The following is a 26,432-nucleotide window of genomic DNA, read 5'->3' on the forward strand; positions in this document are numbered from 1 at the left end:
CCATAGCCAAGTGAGGCTTCTTGAGATACAATCACAACTGGCGCACAGGTTTTAACGGTGCAAAGACCCTCCCGGCCACCACCAACACCTGGGCATCAAGTGTCCGCACCTTGCAACTGACCAGGAGAATCTCTGTCTTGTCTGGATTAAGCATCAGTTTGTTAGTCCTCAACTAGTCCATCACAGCAACCAGGCACTGGTTCAGGATCCAGGGAGCTTCCTTGGAATTTGGTGGAAAAGAGTAATAGAGTTGAGAGTCATCTGCCTAGAGATGGCATCGAACTTCAAATCTCCAGATGACCTCACCCAGTGGTTTCATGTAGATGTTAAATAGCATGGGATGCCACAGGTCAATGGACAGGGGTCTGAGCAGGTTTCCACAGCTTCACCAACTGGGTACAATCCTTCAGGAAGGAGCAGAGACAATGCAACACAGTGCCCCCAAGACCCATTCTGGAGAGCTGCCCCAGAAGGATACCATGGTCAACACTTCCTTTGTCTAGTTCTCTGTGGAGGTCATCCACCAAGGTGCAAAGCTGTCTCTGTACTGTGACCAGGCCTGAAATAGGGACCCAAATTGGGTAAAAATTTAAAATGTCTATGTAAAAAAAATATATAGTTGATCTTCTGTATCCATTGATTCTCTATTCATAGATTCAGTGGTCCTTTGAAAGCAACCATAAAGCTGATGTGGTCTTTGATAAAAATGAGTTTGACACCCCCCCCCCCCGGGTCTATACTCAAAATTTTCATTGTTGTTTAGAGGATTCTTGTGAAACCCAAACATATTGCATGAAGTAACGCAGCTCAGAAATAAGTATGTTGTTGTTGTCATTTATGAAAACCAGGCCAGTTTTATAATTTGTGCGACTCAAGTGTTGTGTTGTTCACATTTCTTTTCATTATGTTAAGCTGGACTTGCAGTTGATTCATTCTTGCCCTGCTTTTAGGCAATTGATTGGACACTGTGTGAACAGAATGTTGAACTAGATAGAGCTTTGATCTGATCCAACATGATTTTTTCTTTGATTTTTTCTCAGTATTCATTCTTCCATTTTACCTGCCACTGACGCCACGGATGAACAGGTGGTGACTTTATGTATCAGAACGTACCACACCATATTTTAATAGACCTATCAAGAACATTTTTTCTGTGAATTCATGACAGAAAAAAGTGCAATTTAATGGCTTTGTTAGCACTCAGCTGAAACAGTGCACATTATCCATTTTTATAGTTTAGTTACGAGGCCAGCATAGTATTTGCAGAACACTCTCATTACTTTATTATTCCATTTATTAATTCTCTGCCTGTGTTGCTCATTTGTTTCACATAACAAGAGGTCCAAAATATTTTTCTGATGATATAATTCACACTAGTGCTTTAGCCAAATCCCACTGAAGTCAACAGACTGATTCCAATTAATTTAATGGACTTTCACTCATCACATACCAAAACTGATGAGGGGGAAACTGTTTAATAGGTTCATTTTTTTGTTAGTGGGAATTTGAAAAAAATGTCAGAAGAATCATGATTATACAGTTGATGATAAAACAGAAATGTTACATATTAGGAAATCTATTGATTGATCAGATTCTTCCAAAACTGGGATCAAATTGGTTCACAGTATGACTGACTACAAATCCAAATGTTTCTTTAAAAAATGAATAAGTTAAAATGCAATTTAAATTATAGGCAGATCACAATTAATAGAATGTTCCTGGATATTACTTTTCTAACAAAAATTGTACCAAAACTTAAAATAAGACAAAATATGGCTAGTTTTCTGCACTACAGAACAGTTCAACATGCTACAACAAGTTCCCATAAGCATGTTCAAAATGTATTCTTCTTGTCACTGTGTAGTCACAGCCTGACTTGCACAGACCTTGGAAACATTACCTTTCTTTTATCACAACGATTATATTATTCACCCAGTCAGCCTCAACTCATGGAGGAGGACAAAAAGAGGAGGCATTCTTGGAACACTTCAGTTTGGTGGTAATGTTAGGGAATCCAATCAGGCTTCAGCCCTGATACATTTCCTTTTTAAAATTTTGATGTTCACCATTGGAATATTAATGTGAAGCAGCCATTCATTTTTATAAGGAAGTACTGAACTCTGAAAGAGAACCTGTATAATTTCAACACTTCATGTTCTTGACAAACAGCTATGGGAAACTCTGATTGCATGCTTACAGAATTATCCCCCCTTCGGCTTATCATTAAAAAAACCAACAAAATACATTCATGATTAGCTCCTAAGAGAGCCTATTTTGAACACGGAATATTTTAGACACATTATATTATTTCAGTAGGTTAGTGGAACCAGGATTCTGCCAAGATGATGATGTGGAGATGGAACCCAGTCTTCCAAGGAGCCGTCATGCACAAGTCTGAATGAAATGAATTAGACAGATATGGGCAAACCGTAGTCTTCCAGATGTCATTGCACTAAAACTTCTCACCATTGACTATGTTGTTTAAGATTGTTGGAAGTTCTAGTTCTGCAATAGCTAGTGAGTCATAAGTTGCCTACAGCTGGTATAAAAGATCCATAACAGGATGTACTGAACAACTGCCTTGGGACCTGGGAGCCCTTCATTTATTTACATTTGTGTTCTGCACAATATTCTTAGGGCTCATGAAATATAGCAACAATAGTGGATGGAATAGTGAATGGAAAAAGCCATGATAATTGAGCATCTAAAATGTTCAGGTTTTGTAGAAATGATGGACCTGTACCATTTGAACCAATATTGGATTTTATTGGCAAGGAGTGGAAAATTCCAGGAGAAAATAACCTCAAGAATGAGTGCTATGCCATTATGGGCATATAGGGTTTTCTAATTTTAAGAATAGACATTATTAGTCCAGGGTTGCCTTTGGAACCAATTCCAACACCATGGAAAAGTGGTGGCATTAGTGGGCTTTGTCTCCCTTCCAGTTCTTTATTTTATAGAAATCTATCATGGAAGATTGAACCTTGTGTTTGGACACATAACAGAATGTTATTAGGTCTTTTCTGGTTCCATACGTATACTATGTCAAAATCTTGCTTAACATTTTATATTTTAAATTGTCACATGATTATTTTATTTTTATACATATTGGAAATAGCATAAATTCATCATAAGCTTAAATATATTCAAAGAAAATGAGAAAAAACAAGACATAGCTTTAGAAAATGCTTTAATTTATGATACATTTGAAGGTAGAATTAATAAATGTGAGTTGTAACAGAAAATAAAAAGGGCATTTCCTGGCAATGAATGCTCCATTAGTTTATAGCTGAAAGCATGCATATTCACAACTTAACAAAGCATTAACCTTTAAGAAATGTCAAAAAAAGGTCAATATTAACCCCACAAACTATTTAAAACATAAATATGCAAATTAAAATTTTAAAAAATGTTTAAAATATGTTGAGAAGATGGTAAAATCCTCAGTGACCTGAAGTTAGGGAAACTTTTAATGGTACCTGTTGTAAGTATTGTTTATATTATGAGTTTAAATTGTCTTATTCTGAAATTAGTATATGATGTCTTAGTTGATTATGTATTTTGTATGTTGACGTATATGTATGCGTGTTTTCAAACTTTGTATGTCGCTTTGAGTTCCAACCATGGGAGAAAAGCCTGATAGAAATTAAATAATCGTTGTCATCATCATCATGGCAACAGCCAGAAAAATTGAGCAATATGAAGCTGGAGAAATCCAATACAAACCAAATCAACTCTTCCAATCTGATCAGAGGCGGTTCTACCAGAATCTGAATCTGCAGGTGGTTGTGAAAAATGAAAAACCAGAAAAAACAGCTACAAATGCATTCTGGAAAGATCTGTGGGAAACAGAAAAAGGTTACAACAAAAAAGCTGAGTGGATAAAAGACTTTGAAAATAAATTTTCAGAGAACAAAATGAGAACCTTGGAAATAACAAGGCTGACCAAGGCCTTCTGCCTTGGTCAGACCACACCTGGAATACTGTGTCCAATTTTGGGCACCACAGTTGAAGGGAGATGTTGACAAGCTGGAAAGCGTCCAGAGGAGGGCAACTAAAATGATTAAGGGTCTGGAGAACAAGCCCTATGAGGAGCGGCTTAAAGAGCTGGGCATGTTTAGCCTGCAGAAGAGAAGGCTGAGAGGAGACATGATAGCCATGTATAAATACGTGAAGGGAAGTCATAGGGAAGAGGGAGCAAGCTTGTTTTCTGCTGCCCTGCAGACTAGGACACGGAACAATGGCTTCAAACTACAGGAAAGGAGATTCCACCTGAACATCAGGAAGAACTTCCTCACTGTGAGAGCTGTTCGACAGTGGAACTCTCTCCCCGGGGCCGTGGTGGAGGCTCCTTCCTTGGAGGCTTTTAAGCAGAGGCTGGATGGCCATCTGTCGGGGGTGCTTTGAATGCGATTTCCTGCTTCTTAGCAGGGGGTTGGACTGGATGGCCCATGTGGTCTCTTCCAACTCTACTATTCTATGATTCTATGATTCTATGAAATGATCATTGAAAGAGTGAAGAAAGTCAAGAACTGGATATCACCTGGCAATGATCAACTGCATGGATTTTGGCTTAAATATCTGAGTAGCCTGCACTCAGAAATGGCCGAACAATTCAATGAGATGCTGCAAACTGGAAACATCAGCAAATGGATAACAACTGGGAAGACATATTTGATACAGAAAGAGCCAGCAAAAGGGACAATACAGTACCAGGAAACTACAGGCCAATAACATGTCTGCCTACAATGTTCAAACTGCTGACAGGCATAATAGCTGATCAAATCCAGGATTACTTGGAGGAAAATAACATCTTGCCAGTAGAACAAAAAGGCAATAAAAGAAGAAGTTGGGGCACGAAAGATCAGCTTCTGATTGACAAAATGATACTGGAGAATTGAAAAAGCTGTAAACAAACCTCTATACAACTTGGATTGATTACAAAAAAAAAAAAAAGCATTGGACTCACTGCCACACTGCTGGATTATCAAATGTCTAGATGTCATTAGGGTTTGTGAAAATATTAGAAAGTTCACTGAAAATGCAATGAAACAATGGAAAACTGAGTTGTTCGTGGGCAATGAAAGCTATGGAACTGTTAATATCAAGAGAGGAATTTTCCAGGGCAACTCACTGTCACCACTGCTGTTCATCATTGCAGTGGTCCCTCTGTCAGTAATTCTACAGAAAACAAACCTGGGCTACCAAACAGCAAGAAATTCACCAAAAAATTTCCCACTTGCTTTACATGGATGATTTAAAGCTTTACAGAAAATCAGAAACAGAAATTCAATCACTGACCAACATAGTCAGAATCTTCAGCACTGACATCAGTATGGAGTTCGGCCTAGACAAATGTGCCACAGTGGCATTAAAAAAAGGGAAAATTACTCACAGCAAGGACATAAAGATGCCAAATGGACAAACTATAAAATGCAATCAGCCTGAAGCCTATAAATATCTGGGCATACTACAGTTGGACAATATCAAGCATGGGCATGTGAAAAATTTGGTCAGCAAAGAATATATCCAAAGAGTCAGAAAGATTTTGAAGAGCAAATTAAATGGCAGAAATACGCTCAAGGCTATCAACACCTGGGCCATACCCGTCATTAGATACACTGCTGGAATTGTGAACTGGACACAAGCAGAGCTAGATGATCTGGACAGAAAAACAAGAAAACTGATGACAATCCACTACTTATTACACTTGCGTAGTGATGTCAACAGACTTTACCTGTCCAGAAAATCAGGAGGCAGAGGGCTTCTGCAAAGTGAAACAAAAGGTAGAGGAAGAGAAGCATGCCCTGGCAGATTATATGAAAGGCAGTCAAGAACCAACATTGAGGGAAGTCAACAGTAGTAAACTGCTTCAAGTGCAAAAGACAAAGAGTGAATACTGTAAAAACACAATCCAGAGCAGAAGAGAAAACTGGCAAAAGAAGGCTCTCCACGGACATTTCCTGGGAAAAATTGAGAGCCAAATTGACAAAGAAAAAACATAGCTGTGGCTCACAAATGGAACTTTGAAAAAGGAGACGGGGGACCTGATCCTGGCAGCCCAAGAACAAGCCATTAGAACCAATGCCATCAAAACCAAAATTGAAAAGTCGACGACAGATCCCAAATGTAGACTCTGCAAGGAAGCAGATGAAACAATAGATCACATCCTCAGCTGCTGCAAGAAGATCACACAGACAGACCACAAAGAGACATAACACTGTTACTCAGATGATTCATTGGAACTTGTGCCACAAATACCATCTGCCTGTGACAAAGAACTGGTGGGATCACAAGCCGGAAAAAGTTACAGAGGATGAACATGTCAAGCTACTCTGGAACTTCCGAATTCAGACAGACAGAGTTTTGGAGCACAAGACTCCTGACCTCACGATCGTGTTAAAAAACAAAGTATGGATTTGTTGTCGAAGGCTCCATACCTCACAACCTCTGAGGATGCCTGCCATAGATGTGGGCGAAACGTCAGGAGAGAATACTTCTGGAACATGGCCACACAGCCCGAAAGACATACAACAACCCACAAAGTATGGATTATCGATGTAGCAATCCCAGGTGACAGCAGGATTGAGGAGAAACAACTGGAAAAGCTGACACGATATGAGGATTTAAAGATCGAAATGCAAAGACTCTGGCACAAGCCAGTCAAGGTGGTCCCAGTGGTGATCGGCATACTGGGTGCAGTGTCTAAAAACCTTGGCCTTCACTTAAACACAATCGGCACTGACAAAATTACCATCTTCCAGCTGCAGAAGGCCACCTTACTGGGATCTGCACGCACTATTTGCCAATACATCACACAGTCCTAGACACTTGGGAAGTGTCCGACGTGTAATCCAATACAAAAGCCAGCAGAGTGTCTGCTGTGGACTCATCTTGTTGTGTTTCAAATAATAATAATAATAATAATAATAATAATAATAATAATAATAATAATAACAACAACAACAACAACAACAACAACAACAACAACACCACTATTTTCTGCTGGAAAATATTTTTCTAGATGTCACTAAAAGAAAACATGATTTTATTGCAACATTCCATCTAGTTTATAATATAAAGTGTATAATATAAAGTGTAAAATTTCTCAGTGTGTAGTGCTTCTCTTTCATATTTCAGCCAACCAGTCTTTTCTTCTTTCAGGATACTCATTCAGTTCAGCTAAGCTCATTCAGTTCAGCTCATTCAGCTTGTTGATCTTCCACCCTTCCATCAGTCAATGTATTCTTGGTGTATTCACAGTTCTTACTAAAATATTTTCTAGACAGTTTGCTTTCCATTCCTCTAAACCTGGGGATTTCCTCATGGCCTTCTGATAACATCTTCTTTTGCATAGAGGGTGCCATTTTGGGTACAAAAAGATGAATTGTCAGGGTCAGACAATGAGCTTTAAAAATATATTATTCTTTAGGTAGGTGCTCTTCTAAGGGCCTTTCTGCACAGGCCCAAATCCCAAGAGGAAATGGGCTTTTATATTCCAGTTCCTCCCAGGATTGAGGTCCCATACCAGCCCCAAACCCTGGGATTTTGCTAGGGTGAGGGCTACATGCCATCAGGGCATCTAGCTAGCTCTCAGACCTCCTTCCCCTCCCAAAAAAACTTATTGGAAGGGCCTGGCTGCATCTTCCAGCCCTTCGGAGAAAGCTTCTGATATTTCAAAATGATGCATCAGATGCTTTGAAGAGGGGAGGGGAAAAGTATCAAAAACTTTCTGTTGGAGCCAAGCCAAAAACTTCTATCCCTGAGCTCATCAAAGCAGGATAACCTTCTCTTGCAAAGGCAAAGTTTATTTATTTGTTTGTTTGTTTATTTCCCACCTTTCTCTACCCCAAGGGGGAATCAAGGCAGCTTACAATCGACACAGACAGTACCTTAAAATATAAAATATAAACATGAGATAAATTGGCTTAAAATACAAACCAAATAGCATAATTAAAATACATTTCAATGTTAAAACACGTTATCCAAAGGCGAAGTCTAAGGCCGTTCCATAATCAATTGCACAATTTCCCGTTAAGATTGTAGCACTGTGTTATTTTTCAAAGGCCTGCTCCCAAAGCCAGGTTTTTACTCTCTTTCTACAGGCTAGGAGGGAGGGGACTGATCTGATATCACTAGGGTTGGAATTCCACAGCCGAGGGGCCAACACTGAGAAGGACCTGTCTCTCATCCCCACCAGTCGCACTTATGAAGAAGGTGGGAACAAGAGCAGGGCCTCCCCAGATTATCTTAAATTCCGAGGTGGTTCATAGAGGGAGATATGTTTGGATAGGTAGACTGGGCTCTCACAAAGAGCAACTCATGAAGCTGACTTAAGAAACTGGCTCGTTTCCATGGGGACACTAACGATTTACCGCCTGGCATTTCTTTGTTCATCTTTGAGATTCTGTGAGAACCTTAATTGACTTTGCCTAGGGTTATCTCACCTTAACTGAAGACGCTGGGAGATAGTTAACAACCCAGCCTCTCCCTCCTCCCTCGCATCATTCCCAGGATCAGGATGAGCCTCTAGCTGCATTTCATGGGAAATATTCACACTATAATCAGATCTGTCTGTTAAACAATTTCCATTGTTCAGAGAAGAATTACTTTCTCCCTAAGGCACTACAGGAATGGTGGGCTCCAATTCAGACTCTAATTCAAAAGTATCAGACCTCATTACAAAAGGGCCCTCCTCCAACTCAGACCAGGTCTCAACACTTTCTCCAAGGCCCCTCCAGTATTTTGAGGGTGAAACGTGGGGTTGGGAGGGAAGGGTGGGGGTGCCATCCTGCTCCTTCTGCTTTTTAGAGTCTGAAGAACCAGAATGGCAATGGGGATTGACCCTCAGAATCGCAGAAAGAGGTCCCAGGAGTCAATTCCCACAGGTCCAGCACCTGGAAAGATACAGAACTTGCAGTAAGGTCTGGATTTTTCCAACTGTTTCATGAATCCAGACTAAATTGAGGCATCGTTTGGATGCCTGAGGTTAACCCGCAACCCAGAACAGGTCTTGGCCCTGTGCCCTTAATGTTGAAATCCAACTGTTTATCATAGCCCATTATTTCCCTCATCTATTTATCTGTTTTTAACATGTGTTCTTCTGTAATTTTGTCATTATTTTGTAATATTTTGTATTTTTTCACTATAAGGTAAAAACAATTAATTTTCAAGTCTGATCTCTGAGAATATACCATCATGGGAGAGGCAAGAGTTAATAATAATCATAATAATAATAACTTTATTTTTATACCCCGCCCCATCTCCCCGAAGGGACTCGGGGCGGCTTACATGGGGCCTTGCCCGATAAAACAATCAAATATCAAAACACAGCAATAAAACAGTTATCCAATAAAAACATCAATTACAGTAAAAACAATCGTTAAAATCAACATAAAACATACAATATTAACACTGGAGACTAATTCATAGAACCCAGGCAACGTGCAACATGTGCCGAAATGGGCCGAAATGGGGAAGGTAATTTCACAGTTAAAATGGACAAAGTGCAATATAGCATTGGCAACACCTCAAGAATGGGGCTATTATAAAATGGGCAGATCGATCAGTCCAACACCAGATTAAGTATCAAAGGCCTTTTGAAAGAGCCAGGTTTTTAAGCTCCTACGGAAGGAGAGGAGGGTGGGGGCCTGCCTGATCTCTCTAGGAAGCGAGTTCCAAAGCCGGGGGGCCACGACGGAGAAGGCCCTCTCTCTCGTCCCCACCAACCGCGACTGCGAGGGTGGTGGGAGCGAGAGGAGGGCCTCCCCCGACGAGCGAAGAGAACGTGCGGGTTCGTAAGGGGAGTTGAGGTCTCTAAGGTAGGTGGGTCCCAAACCATTTAGGGCTTTGTAGGTGATAAGCTGCACCTTGAATTGGGCCCGGAAAGTAAATGGCAGCCAGTGGAGCTCCTTAAACAGAGGCGTTGAACGTGCCCTGTAATTCGCTCCAGTTAGAAGCCTGGCTGCCGATCGCTGTACTAGTTGTAATTTCCGGGCCATCTTCAAAGGCAGCCCCACGTAGAGCGCATTGCAATAGTCCAGTCTAGAGGTAACTAAGGCATGGACCACCATGGTCAGATCAGACTTCTCGAGGTATGGTCGCAGCTGGTGCACAAGTTTTAGTTGTGCAAAGGCCCTCCCGGCCACGGCCGACACCTGATCCTCAAGCGTCAGCCCCGAATCCAGGAGGACCCCCAAGCTGCGGACCTGCGCCTTCAGGGGGAGTGCGACCCCGTCAAGCACAGGTTGCCACCCAATACCCCGATCAACTGACCTGGAGGACCTCTGTCTTGTCAGGATTAAGTCTCAGTTTGTTCACCCTCATCCAGGCCAACACAGTGGCCAGACACTGGTCCAGAATCCGAGGGGCTTCCTTGGATTTAGGTGGAAAAGAGTAGTAGAGTTGGGTGTCATCCGCGATGACCTCTCCCAGCGGTTTCATGTAGATGTTAAAAAGCATGGGGGACAAAATAGAACCTTGCGGGACCCCACAGGTCAATGGCCAGGGGTCCGAGCAGGTGTCCCCCAGCTTCACCAACTGGGAACGACCTTCCAGAAAGGACTGGAGCCACTGGAGTGCAGTACCCCCAAGGCCCATCCCAGAGAGCCGCCCCAGAAGGATACCATGGTCGATGGTTTCGAAAGCTGCTGAGATGTCCAAGAGAGCCAGCAGGGTCACACTCCAGCTCCCTGCGGAGGTCATCCACCAAGGCGACCAAAGCCGTCTCGGTACTGAACCCAGGCCTGAAGCCAGACTGCGATTGGTCCAGAAAATCCGTATCTTCCAAGAATCCCTGGAGCTGAGAGGCAACCACCGCTCCAAGACCTTGCCCAAGAATGGTAGGTTAGAGATTGGCCTGTAGTTACACGGATTGGTCGGATCCAATGAGGCCTTCTTCAGAATAGGCCTTACCACTGCTTGTTTTAGGCTAGATGGAAATTTGCCCTGCCCCAAAGAGGCATTAATTATTGCCACAAACCAATCAACTAACCCACCACTGGCCTGTTTTAAAAGCCAAGATGGGCAGGGATCTAGGGCACAGGTAGTCGCCCTCACCGCTCCAAGAATCTTGTCCACATCATCAGGTTGCACAAACTGAAACGAATCCCACAAGATCGAACAGACAGATGCCTCGGTTACCTCACCTGGCAATGCATCAAGACTGGCGTCCGAGTCGGAACGAATCTGAGTGACTTTGTCTGCAAAATGGTGAGCGAACTCGCTACACCGAGTTGCCGAGGAGTCAGGTGCCCCCCCACCCTGAGAAGGGTGGAGGAGCTCCCCAACAACTCGGAACAACTCAGAAGATCTATTTGTTGCAGACGCGATGCGGGCAGTCGTGAAAACCTTCCTGACTGCCCGCAACGCCACGGAATAAGCCCTAATAGCGGCTTTAGACTGTGCTCGGTCAGAAATGTCGTGAGTTCCCCGCCAGCGCCACTCGTCTCCTTCTCCCACGTTTCATCTCCGCCAGCTCCCTGGTGAACCAGGGAGCCGGGGCAACTCCACGCAGCGAGAGGGGACGTTCGGGAGCGATCATGTCAATAGCCCTGGACAACTCGGTATTATAACGAGCGACCAAGGCATCGACAGGATCGTCAGCCTCCATAGCAGACAGAACCCCAAGAGACGTCAGGAGTCCCTCAGGATCCATAAGTCTCCTGGGGCGGACCATCTTAATGGGTCCACCACCCCTGCGGAGGTTTGAGGACACGGTGAGTCTTAAACTGATCAGATAATGGTCAGACCATGACAATGGAAGAATAGTTTGCTCTTCCACTCTGACCAAACCGTCGCCCACAACAAAGACCAGGTCGAGTGTATGACCAGCTTGATGCGTGGGACCCGATATTACTTGGGACAGCCCCATGGTCGTCATGGCGGCCATGAATTCCTGAGCCGCACCTGTCAAGGTGGCCTCAGCGTGGATATTGAAGTCACCCAATACCAAAAGGCGCTGGGAGCCCAACACCACGCTAGAGACCACCTCAGCTAGCTCAGGTAGGGAGACTGCTGTGTCGCGGGGTGGACGGTACACCAGCAAAATCCCCAAACTGTCCCGGGTACCCACCTTCAAGTGGAGACACTCAAACCCAGCAGATTGTGGAACGGCACATCTGACCAGGGCGATGGACTGCCGAAAGACCACCGCAACCCCACCTCCCTGCCCTCCAGGCCTGGCCTGCTGATGCACCCCGAAACCCGGAGGACAAAGCTGGGTAAGGTTTACCCCACACAGTTCATCCAACCAGGTCTCGGTGATGCAAGCCAGATCCGCCTGCTCATCCAGGATTAAGTCCTGGATAATTGCAGATTTCCCACTGACGGATCTGGCATTAAGCAGCAGTACCTTCAACCTGGAGGGGCTGCCATGGAGGCTACCACACCTAACCTTCTCCAGGGTCGCAAGACACCTGTTGCGCTTCTCCCTGGGAAACTGTTGGCCGCAGTTAATTGTAGGGAAAACCCATTTCCCTTAGTTTCATCTTCAGATAATGAATTCAGTATTATCATACATTATGACAAATACAGAGCAAATTTTTGGCTGGCAGTCAATCACTAAGGATAGAAAGAATAGCCACCATTATTTATTTCCCAATTGGGAAGAATAACATACAGGAGAAAATTTTATAGTTTTCACCCATCCCAAAATACTTGTATTTTCTCCAAATAAATTAATATTGTACAAAAAATATGTTTCTGGAAACAGTGTTTTGCAAAAAATGTGGGGTTTCGAAACCAAAAAATGCTTGGCATTCTACCATAAGTATTCTACCATTAGACTTGTAATTTTCTCTTGCCAAGTACTGTAACACCATTTTGATTATTATGAAACCATCTACCACATTCCAGGTTTGTTGTTGTTTATTCGTTCAGTTGCTTCCAACTCGTCATGACTTCGTAGACCAGCCCACACTAGAGCTCCCTGTCAGTCATTGCCACCCCCAGCTCCTTCAAGGTCAAGCCAGTCAGTTCAAGGATACCATCCATCCATTTTGCCCTTGGTCAACCCCTTTCCCTTTTTCCTTCCATTTTCCCCAGCATCATTCTCTTATCTAAGCTTTCCTGTCTTCTCATTATGTGGCAGGAGACATTCCTGGCTATAATCCACAAAATGGTAGAAAACAAGAACACTCCCATAGTTATGCTTAGTAAGACAATGTGGTTTTCTAACAGGGCTAATACATGCAGAGGTGACTAGGAAATTGTATTTCTTTACTGCATAGAAAAGGTCATTTGAGCTGGTACGTAATTTCTTATTTTTGCATAAGTAGGTATCTATGGCAGCACTCCATTTTTATCTCAAGTGCATAATACACTTATGGATCTAGGCCATAAGTTTGAAGGGAATTCATTTACTGAAAGAAAATCCTGTCCACTGGGAGCCTGAAGAGTTATTCACTTTTCTTATTGGGAAGAACTGTGTATATTCATGAGGATACATAGCTAAGAGACAAAATATATACTTCAGAAGGACAAGTCCTAGGTTCAATCCCTGAGAATTGCCAGTTATAGTTGTGCACCTGTGATGCCTCATGGGCTTTGTAGTCCTGTGCCTAGTAACATTGTGACAGATGAGGATGAAAACATGGAGTTTTCTCCAGATTTACGGCCAGAGTCTGAGTCTTTCCAGCTGCCTGAAGTTCTTGTCCAAGAATCAATTAAAACTGACCTTGGTCAATGCTCACCTCCCTTTGAGAGAAAACAGTCTTTCTCGGCGGATAGGGGAGCGAGAGAGAGAATTCGGAGGAGTGCCCGTATTGCTGCCAAGCAAGATGCTGATTAGCCATGTTTCCCCTGGGAAAATCCAGGGAGTCTTACACCTGCAAGCTGGGTCTTTCGTTCCCTGTTCTCTAGGGAAAGGGATCGCTGGACGCTGTTTGGCGGGAAACGAGACCCAGATAAAAGTATCGGGCTCTGTTAGTTCTTTGCGGAGACAACAGCTCAGCTTCGAGGGTGAATTCCATGTTCCCAGCCTAGTGCGGACTTTGCAAAGTCCGCGATCCAGTTTCCTTGCCTTGCCTTTCCAAGTTTCCAAGAATTGCCTCGCTTCGTTCTTAGCCACGGATTATGCTTCTTGAGACAAGTTTTGGACTACCTGCCTTGTTTTAAACCATGGACCTTGCTTCCTAGATTCAAGCCTTGTTTTCCAGTTTCCCTTCGGATTTACCTTGAGCCTCGAAAGACTTTGGACAGTTCCCCACACTATTGCTTGGCAAATAGTGTGTGTTTCGGTTGGATTTTACCTTTGAACTCTAATATCATTTATTGGACAATACATTTCTGGACTATATTTGACCTTATTTGAAAGGTCTGCTTCTGAACTATATTCTCCACTTGATTTTATTACTTTTATATAATTCCTTAATAAAGATATTAGATAGTTTTATTGGCCTCCGTGTTGGGTTCTTGGTGCTCCGCTGCCTTGGTGCATGACAGCACCTTAGATCTTGGGGATTTGTTACTAGCCAGAGTAGATCATATTGGATTAGATGGACCTGGTTATTAGCAGTCTTTTTACATGGACTTATGCTTAAGATTCATGCTCAGATGCAAAGTGATGCAGGTTTCTTGTCCCTTTAATATAGAAGAGACAATGCTGGAGGTTTACCTTGTTAGGAATTTCACTGTTCCCAGGACAGAAGCAGAAGACTGAAAGATGGCAGGAAGTTGAAAGTCCTCTATGGAAATCTATAGTCATTTCTTCCAGATGTACATCGAGTGGATGGATAATAGACGAACATTGTATGTGATATTCCTACAAGGAGCGAATGTGTCCACAATACATTGGGTGGAAGCAGATTGCTTGTTTTACACAAAGAACTTTCTACCTTATGCACCCTTTCCAAGATATTCTACACTCTTAATACATTCATAACAGTTGATTTTCTCCAGCCTTCAGATGTCTTCTGATTAGTCTCTAGCTTGGTCTAAGCAAATTGTCTGTATTGATTAATTGAGGAAATGAGGCATGTTCTGAGACCATCTTCTAACTTTACACAACATTCTTTTGAGTACAGTTCTCCTTCTCATGTTCTTATTATTTATTTGCCAGCATGTTACCTTCAAAGTTAAATAATGTGTTTCTTCCCATAGGAAAGTCTGTATTGGTCATAGTGTATTTTCGATTCAGACGGACAACAATTTTGTCTTTTTAAAATCCCAAAAGAAACTTTCACAAATGCTAGCCTACTTCATCCAAACAGAATTGTATATGCAAACTGGACTGATATTGAAATTATACACATTGTTTCTGATTATAGTTAGAAAATAAAAATGCCAATCGAATTTGCTGGTATTTGAATACAATTCCTACTGAAAGACAAGTGATTTGTATAAAATGTAGAGATTAACCCCATTCCATTAATCTGTGGACATCATGGACATAAATCCTTGCTAAAAGGCACCATTAATTAAGATCCATACTACTTTTAATCTGCCAGGGAAGCATCTAGCTTCAGTCAGTCAACGATTGGAATCTGAGCTCTTTGCTGTTTAAAGGCTTACTATGATATAAATTGCAGATTAAGGGATTTTTCGCCCACTTGCATGCACCTCATTTGAAGAATCTGGTAGTGGATGATCAACTGAGTTTTTGCACATGTGAAAATTGCATCATATTAAATTGATCCTAAAAGCTCATACAGGAATGAAGATAAAGCTCTTGACGTAATCTCTGTGTTATACTCAAGGACAAAGTGACAAAGTGTGAACTAGACAATTCTACTGTTAGGTGGATTTGTACATACCTGATTCACATCATCAGAGAGTGTTTCCCAGTGTTTCCCATCTTGAGAGAAGTGACAAGTGATGTCATGGGCCCAGTATTGTTCAATATCTTTATTGATAACCTAGATTAAAGAGTAGAGGCTATGTTAATGAAATCCCTAAATGACACAAACCATACGACATAACCTAGAAGACAAAATCAAGATCCTCGATGACTTTAACAACTGGAGACCTAGGACAATATTAATAAGATTAATTTCAACAGGGACAGAAGAAAACAGAAATACAGGATCTTAACCCATGAATGGCAACAGCTAATTATCACAATTTGTTAAATAAAATTAATTAAAATTATGTTTTATAATTATTCTAATTTCTCTGAAATCACATTGTCTTTTGCATGACTTCCAATATAAAATGTCAGTAGTATGAAGAAAGCCAACTGTACAAGCAGCATCACATTATGTCATGCATTTAGTCTTTTACCATTTGTAATATATGAGTTATACGGGTGGACAGAAGTGTTAAATGATTGACTGACAAGCCAATGTAACTGCTATTTCTTCCAGATCCCCTTGCTAGTTTTATATTTTCCAAGTGGCCCAGATGCCAAATCTTGCACCTTTGAATTATAAAAAACCTAATTTAATTTATTACTTTAAATAATATTCCATTATAGCAATGTATAAAGATGCACACAATATTTTTTCTCATATTGATTCCAAATGATATGTAGAAAATTAGTAAACTAAAAGGAGAAAGAATGTCTAAAAATTGCACTGATCAACTGACACCTAAAAGAGGAAATGGGATTGCTTGATTTTTTTAAATGTGTGGGAATGCAAGTCTTATTGCCCCTCCCTTCTGATCGTACTGGCTAAGCTGATGCTGGAAGTTGTAGAAACAGGAGAAACATGTGAAGAAATGTTTGGCTGGCTTCCTATTCAGAATGATGATGGAGTAAGTCAGATTCACACAATTTCAGTCCTTTTCCATCCACACAATGACTTCAAATCCCTTGCCATCTCACCTTATATGCAGTACAACCTCTGCATCCCCCCCCCCCCCGCCAAAATGGCCATTTTTATGGCAGATAATTTGGGGTGGGGTGGGTTGAGCACATATGTTTTCAGTAGCTGGATGTAGTGCAACAGACCTGCACCCGCAACCCCAGTGATTGTGGGAGCAGATTGTAGCTTCTTCTTTATAAGTTTATTTCCTGATGTTGGATCATGCTACCTCATTTTCTCCTACAGCAGAGAGAAAGCTGCAGAAATTATTCATACTCAGATGCAAGAATCTGAGGCAAGAATCTTTGGGGCAAGAGGTCTCAAAGCCAAACTGAGTAAGTTAATGGAAGAGATTACAGAAATGTTTGGCCAACTGACTAGTTTTCTTTGAACATCTATAATTTTACAGCATTTCCCTACCTCTCAAACATCATGATAACATATTGAGAGTCCAAAGGGTAATTACAGTGTGATAGAATCTGATCTATGAACAAAATTGCCTCTGTAAATATATGGTAGCTCCCATATAATTATATCACCAGCAATTATTGTAAAACTAAAAAAGTCATGCATTGTATGTATTTAAACAAAATAAAGAAAAGTCTTTTCTGTTTCACGGTGAACAAGCTTTGTCATCTTTTAAATACTGAATACCCAGTATTGTCTGAATACAAGCTAAAGAGTAGTGAATTTCCTGAGAGTTTTTCTTACTTTTCAAATAACAAAAAACTATACTGAAAATGTGGTTCATGGCATCTTAAAAAAGGTTGATGGGCTAACCTCAAAATCTGATGTGATATTTATCCAAGAACACTACCTAACACTTATATATCCCAAACGCTGCTCTCAGTGCTCATTTCTCATAACTTGGAACACCACAATCCTTGTTCTTAAAAAATGTTTGAAAAAGGATGCAAATACTACAATCAATATTATAATCAACTTCTCAATGCACTCAAAAATTTCTTGCAGTGACTCTCAATTCATGATGGTAGTTATGATTCTAGATGTAATTTCATATTGAGCAATGTAATTTTTTCAGTAGCATGTACAATAGTTTCTGCATTTGATATATTCACATAAGAAAATGTACACAGTTACTGATTTTTTCCAATGGGCAGCTTTAGGAGCCCCCCCCCCCAAATGCTCTATCAGTTTAAAACCAGAATGCTTTTTTGCCTATGGGCATTTTTAAGGTCTTCTTAGAGTGGCTATATAAAATAACACATCAGTACATAACACTGCATGAAACCATTATTATATTTGTACATTGCCTTTAGCCCATAAATTACCTCCTTAGAATTAAAATTTTAGAAAATTTTGAGCCTTTCGCACCAGAGCAGTACCTATTGATCTACTCACATTTGCATGTTTTCGAACTACTAGGTTGGCAGAAGCTGGAGCTAACAGCAGGAGCTCACCCACTCCTCAGATTCGAACCACTGACCTTTTGGTCAGCAAGTTTAGCAGCTCTGCAGTTTAACCTGCTGCTCCACCAGGGGATCCCTTATGTATTTATATGTTGTATTTTTATAATTGTATATAGCGTCTGAAGAATGTTTCAGCAGCATTCACCCATAGGTCAAACATATTGGATTTTTTGAAACATATTGGATTGGACTTTAGGAGAAGCAAGTTTGGTGTAGTGATTAAAATGTGGGTAAAGACTATTAGAGATGCAGATTTAGCCTCCCACTGTGGCTTTAAAGTTATTGGTCCAGTCATTCTAAGTCTGACCTACATTTCAGGATTGTTATGATGATAAAATGGAAAGGAAGAGAACCTTGAGCTCATTGGAGGAAAGAACGGATATGGTCAAGCTGGTGCTCCATGACATGGAATGTCATCCTGTTAAAGAGCTTCCATAGACCTTTCACCTCCATTGTGAGAATGAGATGCACAGTACTTCCTTTCATCATTGTACAATTTGCATAATAATGTATTTAGAAAGTTATATTAATAAACATTATTATTTTATTTTACTGTCAGATAACACCTTTTGTTTCCTCATATGCTTAAGGTGAATGTCTATAGTAGGACTAGCTCTTCCTACGAGGATTATCTAAACTCAATAAACTAAATAAGATTTTTTTTAAAGCAAAGTTACACCTTTGCATTTTATACTTATTTTTCTGCCAAAAAAACCCCATTTTTTTCCTAGTCTTTCAAAAATGACACCAATGACTTTTCTCTGATCAAAGCTGTCAGCGTATCAATTTCCACTAAGTCTAATCTTTTCAAAAGTTATTCTTCACCTGTTGGTGTATTTGCAGTCTTCCACTTCTGTGCATGATCTTGCTACCATGATAATGTAATGTTGTAATTGTCCATATTTCTTCTCCATTTGAATTTCCAGGGGACCAATTCAGGTTTCATTTGGAAAGTGAATTTCAAGATTTGTTTTGGATTATATTGTGTATTTGGTTCCAAAAATGTTTGCTACTTCTTTACAAAATATATTGTAGCCAGTTAGGAGCAACTGTCTATTTTATTTTGCTTTGAGCAGTTTTACCTTGAAGATGGTTTAGTTCAATTCCACAAACGGCTGCTACTTTAAAAATTTAACTTTGACACATTCTTTATCATATTATTTATTTAAAGATAGAGAAGATGAACTGTTTTAATGAAATAATAACCCCATCGCTGGATATTACTGTACTAATGTGCTTAGTTGCCAAAATATCCCTCCATTTGTTATGCTCCATCCATTTATTTCCTCTCATGGGAAAAATAAGATTCTAGGTAACCGATCTTTATTACTAGGATTCCCCCTGGCTACCCCTGCTTATGCATTTCTATATGCAACAATCTGCAGCTGCCTTATCCCATTGTCACAGCTGGGAATACACACACAATTATCTGAATTAATGTTGTCATAAATAATTATGGAATAAAATATCCAGTGTAGTAAAATAATATATCAGTACTGTGGTGGAAATAGTAGAGTGCATAATGACTATTAAGGAACTAGCATGAAAAATGAGGGATGCTGAAACTTGAAAGGGCCTTTGCTCAGTAGAAGAGCCTCTGTTTTGGATGCAGACAATATCAGGTTAAACTCTTGCATCTCCAGGCAGGACTGAGAAAAATGATTGTTTTCAAACCTGGAGAGGTGGTTTCTGTTAGTGCAGACTGAGGGTGGGATCAAGCATGGTCCATAAACTATATGTATCTCCAAATTCCATTTTTGTAGTCCCAAGTCCATCTGAAGTCCTTCCCAACCCCTTCTAATGTTTTAAAATCAATTTTGGGGAAAATGTTTCACCCCCGGATTTTTCCAAAGCATCTTTAAACGTAGCAGTTTGTTTCCTCATTAACACCCCCGCACCCCAAAGTACCTAACACACCCCAAATCATGAAGAAATAATTATCATTATTTCAAAATGACACAAAATGATGGACAGAAATGACATTGTATCACTTTTATTGCATCAGTATGTGTGGGTATTCTAAAACTCTGAATAATGGAGCTGAAAATTAGCTTTTGCTTCCCATGTAGTTGTCCACTATGGATTTTCAGATTCCTAAATTTGATTAATCTGACTTGGTAAAAGGCAGCTTTTTAATGGGGATATTATATTATTTAATATGTTTGTTTTTCTTCTTATGGTACATGATTTGGACAACATGTCTGCAATTTTGTCCACGATTTACATCATACGTAGACTAGAAAAAAGAATGGGTGGATTATATAATGGGTAAACAAGATGGTGTTTGCTAAAGTGAAGCTACCTCTGCATTGTATCTCGTTGGGCCCAAATTTTGTTGACCTCCTCAAATACTGCCAGACCAAGCAAATGTTTTTCTTCCAGAACACAAACATAATCCTTTTATAGCTTTGGCTCTTTCCCAATTACAGATAACCCAAGACATTTCTCCATCTGAGAATGATAACAAATAACATCCCATTTCTTCGAATGGTCATGAAATCTTCTTTCAACATTGGCAGCTAGAGAATACCTATATTACATTGGAGGAGAGTGTACTGATTTGGGGAGTGAGGAAAATAGGTTACATGACACATGTTAAAGTGTATTCAGCAGTAAGGGATTTTGATTTAAGGATCAAACATGCCAATGTCTTGGAGAAAGAAACTAAATCTTATTGTAGGAATTTCATTCTCAGATAAATAAGCTTATTCAAGGTGCTGATCTAACTTAGCTATATCTTAGAAGGCTGAGAGAAGACTCATGTGAAGAAGAGGTGGGAAAATTTCCATAAGACTGTCAGTTTACATCACAGAGTGCTCAGGATAGGTAGACATACTACCTCATCACATTCACACACGCACATACTCCTGTTTTGTCTTGGATCGTGGTAAATCCAGCAGGGCTGGCATGCGGAACCCATCACCTCATGCCCTAAATCGCTGGCCTTGCCACGCATCCCATCCTATGGGGGAAGCATCACTGTGCAGCTTACCCTGTAGTTTCTTATGCAACACGGGAAGCCTCTCATGTTGCCACCACTGCCTCCTGCAACATTTGAACTCCAATTGAGGCATGGAGCCTCGCTGGAAGTTGTTCTACATTGTGTGATGGGAGCTGCTAGAGTCTGTGCCTCAACTGAATTCCAAGCATCCTAGGATGGGCAATTCTGCCCATCTGATGAGGTCCATAGAGGGAAGATGATTCAGCTCATTCAAACTATCTTTCCATATTATTACTGCCCACTTCAGGCATTCTTCACTCACCAGTGCTAGGTATTAGTGCATTTTCAATAACACACACCACACTGGATTGCTGTGAGTTTTTTCAGTTTGTATGGCCATGTTCCAATAGCATTCTCTCCTGACATTTCACCTGCATCTGTCAACAGACCTCTGAAGATGCTCGCCACAGGTGCAGGCGAAATGTCAGGAGAGAATGCTACTGGAACATGGCCATACAGCCCAAAAAACTCAGAGAAACCAAGTGATTTCAGCCATGAAAGCCTTCAGCACCCACACACACCCCACACTGTCATCCAAAGAGAGGGGAAATAGCAAGATAGTTCATGAAGAATGGTTTTGCGACTGGCATTTGCTGCTTGAAATAATTGCCCCAATATTCCTAATGGTAGTGCTGGCCTTGCTTCCAATTGGGCAATAGAAATAAATATATCACTCAGTATGCATCCCTATCACACACCAATCACACAGAGCCAAAAAGCATCATATCCATTCATAGCTCATTTCAAAGTCTTTCTATGATTACTTGGCTTCATCAGTACTTATCAAAGAAGGGAATAAAATTGAAGGGTAAATGGAATGATCTCTTTTTAAGCATTTATTTCAAAGAAGGACTTTGCCACCTGGAGCCTTTTCCCTAAAACATAAAACAAAACAAAAAACCGAAGAACAGCAATCCTTTATTTTTGCCATAAACTACGTTTGCTCAGAGGATAAGATGAAAGACTTTCCAAAGCTATATCTTGCAACAGGCCATTCATGTCATTTGCAGCCCCGAAGTCAAATATATACAGTTTTGAAAACGGGATTCAAAAGCTGGCCAGCTATTGTTTGGTTTACAGTGTATATCAACACATAAAAAAGCACTTAAGGATACTGCTAGGGGGCTAAGGGAAATGGAAGGAAGACCTAGTTTACTCATTTTTATAAAGGGGATGAAAACATGATAGCAATATTTAATATGAAGCTACATAAATATCTCTCATCCCTTTGTTTTTATAAGCAGATATATTGGTAAATAGAGGAAGGAGAAGTTTATAATGAAACTAAAAACTTTGTGCAGGCATTTCTCAAGGTAAAGGTTTGGACATTCTATTACATTCTAATAAAAAAGATAAGCCTATCTGGACTTGGGCAGTGGTTTTGTGCTTTTTTTTCATAAAAGATACCAAATATGCTTTTGGAGAAGTGAGTGACATTTAGATGCAACCAGTATTTTAAATTCAGATTGATTTTTGAAGAAAACCAAAAACGGTCTCTTGCTTAAATAATTTAGATATTTCCAAGCAACGTACTGCAAAGGTACCATCAACACAGCCAAATTAATAGATTTCCCAGAGAGCACACAAGGGCGGATATTCAAGGGCTATGTGTGAAGAAGGGTAGCCTCACACCCATCCCATAGCTTCCACCTTGATAGGCATCTGTGGGTGGCTGAAATGTTTTTATACTGACTAAGGAGGCATGTAGCTATAGCAGAGAGGAAGGGCAAATGAGAACATTTCTACCCAAATTAGAATTCTGTTGCCCCAAATGCAAATTTCCTTCAGTATCAAAATTGTTAGCATTGCAGTACCTCAACACTTCAATTGAGTATTTAGAAATACAGCTTAGTAAAAGGCGAAAGATTTATACGATCTGAAGAGAAACCAGACTGGATTAAATTGGAGAAGATAAAATTACTAACATTAGAGGGGCATGATTTAAGGAGGGGGTGGCATGGGTATCTATGGTATGGAAAATCAAAAATCGAAAAACAATTTGGAAATCACTATATTAGATCAGTCCTCTTTAGAACTTGGGAAAAATATAAAAGATATTTTCACCTTAAAACTCCGACTTGGTTATCACCATTAGAAGCTAACCATAGAAGATTGCTGGGATGGATAAAATGGCCCACCTACAAAGAAATATTGTCGGTGGAAGCAGTGAATATGGGAGAACCTAAACTAAAAGAGTTGGATGAAATTCAAAGAATCAATAAGAATATATCTTGGTACCAATATATTCAGCTAAAAGAAGCATACAAAAGAGATAAAATTGAAGGATTCGATATGGAGCAAGGGTTTTGGGAAAAACTTTTACAAATAGAAAAGAAAAATATTTCCATATTGTACAATAAACTATTGAATTGGACAACCGAAACAGAGGAAATCACTAACTCAATGATTCAGTGGGCCAGAAATGTAGGAAGATCAATTTCAATACAGGAATGGGAGTCAATTTGGAGGGTTAAAATCAAATACACCTACTCTACAGACATGAAGGAAAACTGGTTAAAAACCATTCATAGATGGTACCTTACACCAAAGACATTAGGACAGATGTACAAAAATGCTAACACAAAGTGTTGGAGATGCAAAGAACAAACAGGTTCCTTCATCCATATGTGGTGGAGCTGTAGGAAAATTAAAAAAATACTGGGAATTGATTTTAGGGGAATGTAATAAGATCTTGAAAACACAATTTGAATTAAATCCCGAGCTTCTCCTGCTAGGGCTATATGATCAACAAGCCAAAATAGATTGTAATACAGACAAACCTTTCACATTTTTCATCACGGCAGCCAGAATGGTGATCGCCAAACATTGGAAATCCGAAGAAACATTGATGAAAGACTGGTGGATCGATAAAGTGATTGACATAAAAGACATGGACAAATTAACCTTTTTACTGAAGAAGAATGATGGCAGGAAAACGAGAGAGACGGACTGGTCCAGATTGGATGACTATTTAAAGAAGCAAAGACATTGTAACTAAATGGATATAGATGAAGATAAAGAAGATGAAGAGAAAGAATAGAGAAGAACAAGACCGGAAGTCTTCACCACCACCCCCCTCTTTCCTATCCCCTATTTAACCCTAACCTATTCATTCCTAGATACCTTCCCTTCCCTCCCTATCCCTCCCCCCGACCTTTAATATACTCCTTTCCTTCCTTTCCTTTCCCCCCCTCCTCCCCAAGTCAAAGCCGTCCAAACCCCCAAGCCCCCCCCTCCCCTTCCCTTCCCTCTCCGTCCTCCCTGGATCTTTGTATGGTAAAACCTTAATAAAAAAAAAGAAAAGAAATACAGCTTAGGAAATCAAAGAAAGATACAGGCAAAGTGACCTAGGGAATACAAACAAGGGGTTAAAGGTTAAAGGTTTTCCCTTGACATTAAGTCCAGTTGTGTCTGACCCTGGGGGTTGGTGCTCATCTCCATTTCTAAGCCAAAGAGCCAACATTGTCCGTAGACACCCCCAAGGTCATGTGGCCAGCATCAAAGCAAATATCTTGGTGGTGAATGATTTTCATGTTTGCAATGCTAGAAGCTGGAGGAAAATGAAAAAAAATCCATTTGTGGGGTCAGATTTGTTAGCTAGAAATGGGATAGCATTTCTAATCATAGAGAAAATACTGTTTGATGAACATGCAGTTGATTGATAGCACCTGGGTGGGTAATGACTGTGAATGTCATGATGCAATACCTAAGGGAATGTGGTAATGGGTGAGTCACCATGTGAGGTGAGATGTATTGCAAAGGGGTTATATCGTCCAGTGTCCCTTACTGATGGTCTATCACTAGGTGGTTACTGGCTATATAAGGAGGATGAAAGAATCCATATTTCTCTCTCCTATGTGACTCGGTGAGAGTATCTGCCTATATTTGGTATTTGACTATCTGATGACTCTGATTGTTTGCAAGTACAAGGAAGGAGGATCTGTGTATCCTGGTTGTACATTTTGTATATTGCAATGATGAAGATTAAAGCCTCCGGATATTTTGGATGAAAACCTGAATCCATTAGTTTATTAAAACAGTGTGTAGATAATCTGAGATGCTGGCAGTTGAACTCTGCTGATAGATGGGATAAAACACATGTTTTGCTGTGAAAGGACCCCTGCTGTATTTTTGCTTGCTTCTGCAGCTTGCAGCGGTTCAAGGGGGTCGTGATTTGGAAATTACAAATCATTTCACGACCAGCAAACCCCCAACAAAATTATTATGGGGGGATGCACTCATTTGTGCTCTCCCCATAGGCACATCTCTGGAACCATGGTGCCCAATATATCCTTGGTATCCACTGTAATTAGGTTCCAGAATCCCTTAGATACCAGAGTCCACAGATGCTCATCTCATTCTATATAATGGCATAGTAAAATGGTGTCCCTTATTTAAAGTGGCAAAATCAAAGTTTGCTTTTTAGTGTTTTTGGACATATTTTCAAGCTGTGAATGGTTGAATCCATGGATGTAGAATCCATGAATATGGAGGGCCAATTGCTTAATCTCCTGATTTCTGGTTGGATAGTCTACAGACTGCAAGACTGGGACCTAAAAGACTTGGTTCTATGTGTAGGCTCATGGAAAGAGCAGCAGGTTCACCAGAGGGCACCAAAGATAAATATATTTCTGATGCCCTCACCACACATAGCCTTTATAAGCCTAGGTAAGGCATTTATTTTAGATGATTTAAGGCTTCAGCACCACACTTTGAACAATATATTTGCAATTTGGAAAAAAATCAGATGAAAAGTAAAGCTCAAAGATATTTGTGATAAATTTTTTGTATGTTTTTATTTCCTTTTAAAGATTTTTTACACTATGTTTGTTTTATTTTGTAAGCCATCCTGACTCCCAGTATTGAGGCAAAAGCAGGCTAGACATGAATAAAAATGAAAGAGGAGAAAGAGGAACTTGACTTGATAGTCCTTGCGTCTCTTTCATCTCTTTAATTAGGAGCCCCCAGTGGCGCAGTGGGTTAAACCCTTGTGCCGGCAGGACTGATGACTTGAAGGTTGGGTTGCTGACCTGAAGGTTGCTGGTTTAAATCTAACTCAGGGAGAGTGCGGATGAGCTCCCTCTATCAGTTCCAGCTATATACATAGACATGAGACAAATGGATCTAATTACATGGTTTAAATTTTTATATTGTATTTTAATAGTTTTTTAATTGATTGTATGTACTGTTTTTGATTTGTAACTATGTTGTAGGCATTAAATTTTGCCAATTGTTGTAAGCCGCCCTGAGTCCCTTCAG

General features: G+C 40.4%; 1 long non-coding RNA gene across 1 annotated transcript in view; it reads right to left on the bottom strand.

Annotated features, from left to right (window-relative positions):
- Positions 1–26,432, bottom strand: part of LOC134299771 (uncharacterized) — a 200,182-nt gene that overhangs the window by 57,559 nt on the left and 116,191 nt on the right. Inside the window, exon 2 of the long non-coding RNA XR_010007024.1 lies at positions 15,753–15,854. This is a non-coding gene — a long non-coding RNA (uncharacterized LOC134299771). The remainder of the gene's footprint in view (positions 1–15,752; positions 15,855–26,432) is intronic.

The sequence above is a fragment of the Anolis carolinensis genome, chromosome 5 (genome assembly GCF_035594765.1).
Source record: "Anolis carolinensis isolate JA03-04 chromosome 5, rAnoCar3.1.pri, whole genome shotgun sequence".
Taxonomy (NCBI): Eukaryota; Metazoa; Chordata; class Lepidosauria; order Squamata; family Dactyloidae; genus Anolis; species Anolis carolinensis.